The sequence below is a fragment of the Amblyomma mixtum genome, chromosome 4, assembly GCF_055824585.1.
Source record: "Amblyomma mixtum isolate Tamu chromosome 4, ASM5582458v1, whole genome shotgun sequence".
NCBI classification, from domain to species: Eukaryota; Metazoa; Arthropoda; class Arachnida; order Ixodida; family Ixodidae; genus Amblyomma; species Amblyomma mixtum.
In genome coordinates, this window is record NC_143015.1 from 148342329 (window position 1) to 148351119 (window position 8791).

The following is an 8791-nucleotide window of genomic DNA, read 5'->3' on the forward strand; positions in this document are numbered from 1 at the left end:
ACAGGAATCGATGCACAGGAACGGGAGTTATTCAGTGAAGAAATTTCAAAATACAAGCAAACAAAACGCTTCCCTCAACTCGATTTTGGCGGGGCTTCCCACTCCTATTTCGCTCTCCCAAAGACGGCACCTTGCGCAACCAATCAAAACAGCCAGCCAGAGCACGTCGCGGAAGTTTGTACTCCATGGTTGCCTGCTCTCTGTGAGACTGGCAGCGTGGATGGATGGATGGATGGATGGATAGGAGCGCCCCCTTTGAAACGGGGTGGTGGCATTTGCCACCATGCTCAGCTTTTCTTTATTTATTATTTTTTTGTTTACTGTGTTGGCAATTCTCATTAAGATTCTCCATCAACTTTGCCTACGGTTTCCTACTATTCTAACCTTATGCCACATCTCTGCTTTTCAGCCACCAATCCTCCAATCGCTTTTTGCTGACTTCCACTGCAGATTTATTTACATGACCATTGTTATCTTTAAACCCTAGGGCCTCAGAAAGAGTGACTGTGCCTGCATCGACATCCGGATGGATACCATCACATTTGATTATGAGGTGTTCAATTGTTTCCACAGATCTACCACACGCTGCACATGTGTCATCTTCTTCGTTAAATTTCTTTTTGTAGCTGCGCGTTCTAAGACACCCTGATCTAGCTTCAAAAAGTAGGGCACTGCCTCTTGAGTTATCATAGAAAAATTCTTTCCTGATCTGCCTTTTCCAGAATCGATATAGTTCTACACTATGTTTCTTTTCCATTGAATTCATCCAATTTTTAACTTCCGCGTTTTTGACCTGTCGTTTAATGCTCTTTCTTTCTCCGTCCTCATGACCGGCATACTTACTTGTTAGTTTTCTAGTTCTTTTCCGCCACTGTGAGTCAACGTTCTTTCTGTATAAATATTTAAATACCTTAGCTGTTTCCATGCCAGAGCGCCCCTGGTGGTGTATTTTTATTTTAGTTGCTTTGCAGGGCTTTTATCTAAGACAAACAAATTGTTTTTGTTGATCTAATATAAAACGCAGACAGGTGACAAAATGTGTCTCTATTTATTCACACAATTTGCAGGATATTAGACAGTTTTAGTATAGCGTTTGCGTTTTTTGCGTACGCAACACGCAAGATGTTTGCGTACGCGAAATTCAAAGCGCGAACAACACCTTTAGTTGAGCGTTTTGCGGACCGTTCCGCAATAGGCGCTAAGTAGACATACAACATCCAGGTTCAGCCCCGTTTGGGTAAGTACCTAGCGCCACCACACGTCGGAAAAAAAATTGAGGTCGTTTTGAGAAGTGCTAAAAATGGCCGTTGCCATGACGACAGTGTACACAACCTGTCGTTAGGCTTACGGGCTTGAAAACAGACTGCTATCTCAAGAGTACCGGCAAGTTATCGCACATAAGATTGCGTCCCAGTGAAACGACAGAAAGCGGAAGCGAATACCACCATTTATTGCCAGTTGAGCGCCGAATAACTCAATGACGAGGTATTTTAGAACCGAAGCGGGCAAACAGGGCGCCGCCATGTTGTCTCCGCAAGCCCCGCAAAGACGCTACGCTATTTCCAGAAAATTGCGTGCGTACGCTAAACGCTAAGCTTCTTTTAGCGTTCTGCGCATGCGCATTCTACATGCGCTATTTTATTGCGTACGCAAAGGTTTTGCGTACGCTATACTAAAACTGTCTATTTACTGTTTGTCCGGTCATCAAGCTCGCGCCAGGTGATGTCATATCCGCTGCTAAAAACCCGCCACTGTGTGGCGACACCATCAGAGCCACGAAGTTGTTTTTAGGAGGACATTAAAATATTAAAAAACGGAATGTACGCGGTATTACCGACGCTAACAGCACCATTATAACTCACTGTATGCAATCAACAGGCAAAACAGTTAACTAAGATTGTTTCTGGGCCCCTTTAAAACCACTAAAACCTTCGGCCTAGTTCCGGCTTTGGCTGGCTACAGCTTGCCTGAAGCCGTTTCGTTATTTTACCACAGCCGCGCAGTGCCAATAGATGTGTATAGCATCATTGACCGGCGCAATGGAGCAATTTCTATGACCGCGTGAAAGCTGCATGTCGCTACTCAATGAGGCATGCGAGGAATCGGAACAAATTGGCGAGAAATAGGTGCCATTTTGTTGCTTTAATCAGCGCAGCTTAGCGCATATTGCCGCGTATAAGTCGACTCTGTATACAAAGGTGACCATCGAAATTAGAGGGCTGCAGAGGACTCCTGTATCTGAGTCTGAATAGTTTGCGCCGAGCCGTGGTAGCCGCGGCTAGTACGTCCTCCGTGCCGGAGCCTGTTCCATGCAGAGTGCATACATGCAGCTCCACGTGTTAAGAAAAAAATTATGCAATTCTGCTTCGCTAACGGAGATTTGAACTGCACGCTGTTGACTTGGCTGGCCCGTTCGAGTGGCAGACAGCATGAGAGCCCCGGTACACTCCGAGACCGCGTCGCGCGGGAATTCGAAACTATGCGGCCGACAGCAGTTCGGTTTGCCACATCCTAGTCCTCCAGGATGCACGCGAGTATGTAATACAGGAAGTTGCGGCGCCTGATCGCCCTTGATCTCTGTCGGCCTTGCGATTGCGTCGTTGCGCGTCAGCGGCTTTGAGCTGTATGCACTTGCCGCGATGCCGTATCACGGGGAGCTACGAAACGGAGTGATTTTAGACATACATATTCAACATCTGGCTAGCTAGTGCAGCCGGAGCGTCGAGTGAGTGAAGAACTTTATTAAGCTCTAGATTCGGTTGTATTCTGCGGTTTTTAGATGGCTCGGGGTGAATTTTTTTCTCCAGTGAGGTGTGGGAGTTTCGGGATCGACTTAGATTAGAATTTAGATGATGAAGTTTTATGGCGCTATGGCATCTGTGGCCAAAGAACGCCATGGCGCAAAGTTGTGTCTTCCACTCAAGGTGGGGTCAAAGACCCATTTCCCAAGAATTTCACCCTGAATAAGCGGAGCACAAGGCAGGGGAAAGCTTGCACCCATTGTATCACCTGTGGGTGCCCGGCGGGCACTGGGGATCGAACCCCTCATCTCCCGCATGCGAGGCGAATTCTCAAACGACTAGGCCACCGCTGCGGTACATTAAAATTTAGAAATCTACTTATACATCTGTTGTGTATCGTGGTGCTGCCGCTCCAACTGTGTATCGCACTACTGCCGCTCCAAGCGCCGCTTCCCGTATAGTACTTTCTGTCTGGCCTGAGCATCGTATTTCGCTCAACACCTCATCCCCGCGTCTCCGCGGCTCTTCGGTCCTAGCACATACGAAGCTACACGCGGACACTGAACTCTCTGCGCTCTCTCTCTCTATCCCGACTGTCTGCCCCGCTTGTACGCTTTCGCTGAATAAACAGTTTTGCCTCTGACTCCGACTGGAGAACACGTCAACATCGCAATATACAGTACACCTGCAGGAAAGCAACGGTGACGTTTTGAATAAGGCCGGATTAGCCTATTGCCCGTTGCATCGTGTTTGAAGCAATCTGGTGACCTTTCTCCGGCGGGCAGTGTTGCCGGTTGTTCCTTTACTTTGTCTCAGTGGCGCTGGCTTTCTGGTGCTGATCCCAAGGTCGTAGGATCGAATCCCAGCTGCGGCCACCGCACTTGGATGGAGGCGAAATGCAAAAGAAGCCCGTATGCTGTACGGCGTTGGCGCACAGTAAAGGACCTTGGATACTTGAAAATAAACTGCAGATCTACACTACGGCGTCTCTCATAGCCCGCGTGTCACTTCGGAACATTAAACCCAACATACCATACCGTACCGAGCCATACCAAAAGTCCCGCTGAAACATCGCCGTCTCGTGATTTACGTAGTGTATAAAATGCTGGAACATAGGAATAGAAGAAAAGGGTGCTGTAATTTCGGTCTGATATACTGGGCGCAAGGCCTTGAAGAGACATTTGGACGGTTGTAATTGGCGATTCTTGCTTCACGTGGAGTATATTTCTTCGTAGTCGTAGGCAGAACGGTACACTACTCGTTGACCATCCCCTTTATTCTGCTGAAAAACTCACTTTAAGCGTTTTCGGTCTATGAAGGGTGAAAATTAAAACAAAATAAGAATTGCGACGAGGTGGGCAGCGTAACCAATATAGCCCACGGCAATACAAAATCACACCGTAATCAGCATAGCTTAACAAGGGCGTCCGCAGAACTTTTTCCAGGGGGGTGCACCCGATGGCCGGGTATGGGGGAGGCGGTAGGTTAGCACGAAAAAGGAACTGCTTGTGGTCTAAATTGCGCACATGAAACAAAAATTAGAAGCAGCAAATTAGTGCTAGGCTTGGAGAACAATCATTGGAATTTATTAATGAACAAAGAATTGAACTCAATAAGCAAAATCCGATAACTTAATATCAGCTAAGCGTGCTAATCAAGCTGTGTAGTTGTATTCCACTAGTGCATAAATAATATCCGTAATTTCAGGGGCGAGGTTGCCCCCCCCCCCCCCCCCCCCCACTTCCTTGCCCCCCCGTCCGGATGCCCATGGCACTTAAACAGCTATTGCAGCCTTTTTTGTTAAGGCTCACGTCCTGTAGAAAATCCGGCGCCTCCGGTGTCGGTCGCGTTGTGAGCGAAAAGTTCGGATTGTGCCATCTGCCCACCGTGGCAACCTGTCCACTGTATTGTTTGTGAGTAAAATGCCCTCCATGGCAGCTATAGGTAGCAGTTAAATTAATGACTGGGAGCGAGAGGTTGCTCGGCAAGAGCAACGTGGGCCTCACAAGCCCCACCGCCCAGGCACTGAAACTTCCTTAGTCGTCCTGTGGACGTCCAGGACATTCAGAGGAATTTCAGTGCCTATTGGGCGGTGGCTGCGTTTGAAACATCCACTTGCCGGGGCAGTGGCACATCGCTTGACCGCTGCACCACTGCGCCAGGAGTGGTGCGAGCACTTCTCGCGATATATCAACGTAGAGAATCACCAATTCCGCACATATATGGGCATGTATACGCAGGTCGTAGACGACAGAGGAGTGCTTGGAGAACAAACATTGGGATTTATTAATGAACAAAGAATTGAACCCAAAGAGCAAAATCTGATAGCCCAAGCGTGCTAATCAAGCTGTGTAGTTGTATTCTACTAGTGCATAAATAATATCCGTAATTTCAGGGGGCCTGCGATGGGACGTTGCAGGCGACTATCGCAAGTGGACTCAAGATAATCGCTTATCGCGAACTTTTGCCGCTTTTTAAACGCGGCTTGTTTGCACTCCTCTTTATAACTTCCTTTCCCTTCTACATTATGCCGAATGGCAAACAGCTCGAATAAAAAAAGAAAAAAGGAGTGCTTGCGCGGGAGGGATCTATAATGCTGACGGATCGTATTCTTAAGGGTAGGTTTAATTAAGCGTTATGCAGTGGTACGTGATACGCTAACAGGAACCGAGGATGCCGAAGGGACACACTAACGCTATCGCGTCAGACCATTAACGCGGAACTGATGTGTCCCCTCACCTTTTTTTTTGTTGCGAAAGCAACACTACTTGAGTCGCCGAGCCATTTCGCGGAGCTGACGAAAGGCCATACAGCGCATGTGCGAGGAGCAGTGACGTCACACGGCGCACAGCTGGCGCGCCGCCGCCGTCGCTGCGCTCCAGAGGAGCCGCCGCCGCGGTCGCCAGTTGCGCATGCGCAGTAGCGGCGCATAGCTAGCGTGCCGGGGCCGCCGCCGCAGTCGCGCGCTCTCCATCGCCTCCGTTTCTCTCCTCGTTGCTTTCGCAATCCTCCAGGTTTAACCAGAGCTAAACCACTGGCATTTTTTTATGCGAAGCATACTACTTTAGCTACCACTTCAGCCCTTCACCGTGGTTATGCGCCTCCAAATCACGTGACACGATGATGCCACACCACGTGACACGATGACGTCACGGCAGTGGAGAAACGGGGGCCCACCTCGCGCCGTCGCTGTGGTTGTGCGCCTCCAAATCACGCGATACATGACGTCACACCACGTGACACGATGACGTCACGACAGTGGAGAAACGGGGGCCCACCTCGCGCCGTCGCTGTGGTTGTGCGCCTCCAAATCACGTGATACATGACGTCACACCACGTGACTTGATGACGTCACGACAGTGGAGAAACGGGGGTCCACCTCGCGCCGTCGCTGTGGTTGTGCGCCTCCAAATTACGCGACACGATGATGCTTCGCATTCTCCAGGCTTAACCAAGTTAAGCCTCAGCCATTTTTTAAATGCGTCGTTTATAGCTCTAAATACATATCATTCTGTCTGTACTCAACCGTAAAGTGTAGGCAGCTTGTTAAGGTTGGGATATGATCATTAAAAACGATTACAATTTCTTAAAGAAACGATGTTACGTGCTCTATTTTTGTTCACTAGTGAATCCTTTTCAGTGTACAAAAGTACTATGGTACTGAGAAAGGAAGCTACAGTATAAAACTGCCGGGTGAGTCTGTAATAAGGTGTTGGCAAGAGAAGTCAGACGTGCTTTTGTAGTGCTGCAGTCACTACATTCTGATAATTTTATTGTTTCAGTCGCACACAGTTGAGGCCTTGTCATTTCGTTTGCATTTTCAACTGAAGCAAGGCATGTCTGAAAAACCAAGAATCTAGCGCAGTATTCTCCCCAGACGGAATTAAGTAATTCGAAGTCATCAGATGGAGAGATTTGTGTAAGCATATATGCTCAAGAAATTGCTCGTGCAATCAACATATATGCATACCTTTCCAGTTCGCAGCTTGTGCGGAATTTAAGATTTTATTAAAAAAACGTAGCAGAAAATGTTCATAGACGGCAGTGTTTTCTATTTTAATAAGCCCTGATAGAAAATGAACAGGTTTATAGATAGCCATAACCTAGAAAGCATTTGTAGTGAAAATGTATTTATTTCGGTACAGCGTGTTTTCAACTATGTTCTGCTGAAAAGAGGCAGAGAGCATTCTGGTAAAGAAATAACTGAGGCCAGTGGTAATGCGTGGCAGTCTGGGAACTCGAAGGATGACGATATTACATGCCAAATATCTTGTTTGTTTGTGGGGTTTTAACGTCCCAAAGCGACTCAGGCTAGGAGAGACGCCGTAGTGAAGGCCTCCGGAAATTTCGACCACCTGGGGTTCTTAACGTGCACTGACATCGCACAGTGCACGGGCCTCTAGAATTTCGCCTCCATCGAAATTCGACCGCCGCGGCCGGGATCGAACCCTCATCTGGAACCCGCATTATGGAATCAGAGGAATAGGTTTATCCTTAATGGAATCGTACCTAGAAAACCACATGCAAATGGTTGCCAATGACCGCACATCGTCAACATTAAAACCTATTTTTTTCTGGAGTACCACAGGGCAGCATTTTAGGCATTTTATTTTTTCAATATCTATATTAATGATATATTTTACATGCGCTTACCTGTGATTTTAATAGCTTACGCCGATGATCTCACAATGCTTTTGCCCGGTGATAATGAAAGAAATCTATTACTCTATGGAAACCAATTTTTAGAATATTTGTGCGAATGGTCGAGAAAGAATGGTTTAAAAGTAAATGCTAAGAAAACTAATGCAATTATCTTCTGTCCAAAGAACAAGCCTATCTCCATGAATTTTGATCTCATGCTGAGTGACACTAGAATTGAAGTTGTAGACACTATAAAATGCCTTGGTGTGGTGCTCACGGAAACCCTGAGTTGGGACAAACATATAACACTATCCGCAAAAAAATGAACCGAGTCAGTGGTGCCCTGTGTCGACGTAGATACACTCTTCCAACAAAGATAAAGATTCTTATATATAATTCATACTTAATTCCCATCATTACCTACTGTATAAGTGTCTGGGGTACCACAACGAAACATAACAAACACAAGATCTTAGTTGCACAGAAGCGTGCTGTCAGATTGATTGCAAATGTACCATGGCATTCCCATGCGTTTCCTTACTTTAAGCAATATGGTATTTTGTCTGTTGATATATTGCACCCGTTCATATTGTTATGTGCATACAAAAATGCAGTTAAAACAAATAATCAACTGTTCCTTGCAGCCTTTAATCTACATCAATCCACACCAGTGTACAAGTACCCGATGTCTTTTATCTTGGCTTCTACCCTTTTGCCGTACTTTATACCGTAAACAGTCCTTATCCTATAACCTAGGAAATTACCTCAACACATTGGCAGAAAATAATGTTTGTATAGAAGACAAACAAGAAATAGTTATTATCTGTCATGTGCATTTTCGAATCTATTGTGGCATCATTGTACATAGGTTTGGTGTATTGTATTGTCTATTGTTCCTATTATTTATGTGCATCTCTGTTGTTGTGTACACGGTCAGGGTTACACTGTTGTTGTCCTTTTTCTTTCTTTGTTTTGATGGGGATATTCAGCTCAACTCAAGCCTGATGCTCGCGAAACACACTGCTTTCGTTGTATTCATGGGGCACTGGGTGCTACTTCAAGCTGCATTATGCAGCTTTTGCCCAGTGTCCCATTCTTCCACTGTAATGTGTGGGGAGAAATAAATTTTCAATTTCAATTTGAATCTTTCAGGTCAGCAGCCGAGCACCTGCTACTGAGCCACCGCGGCGGCCCCCATGCCAAATATCGAAACTTACTTTCATGTGCCAGACGAACCAGGCGGCTTTAGCCTTGAAATACTCAACAATTCTGGACAAAAGCATTGTTGAGCAATAATCGGTTTATGAGCCCATTTTTTCATATAATGCAAGATTTCACTATAACAATCAATATATCCGCAGATCACCCGACGGCAGTCTTGCATTTTTTTTTCATTAAAGTTTTTGCTG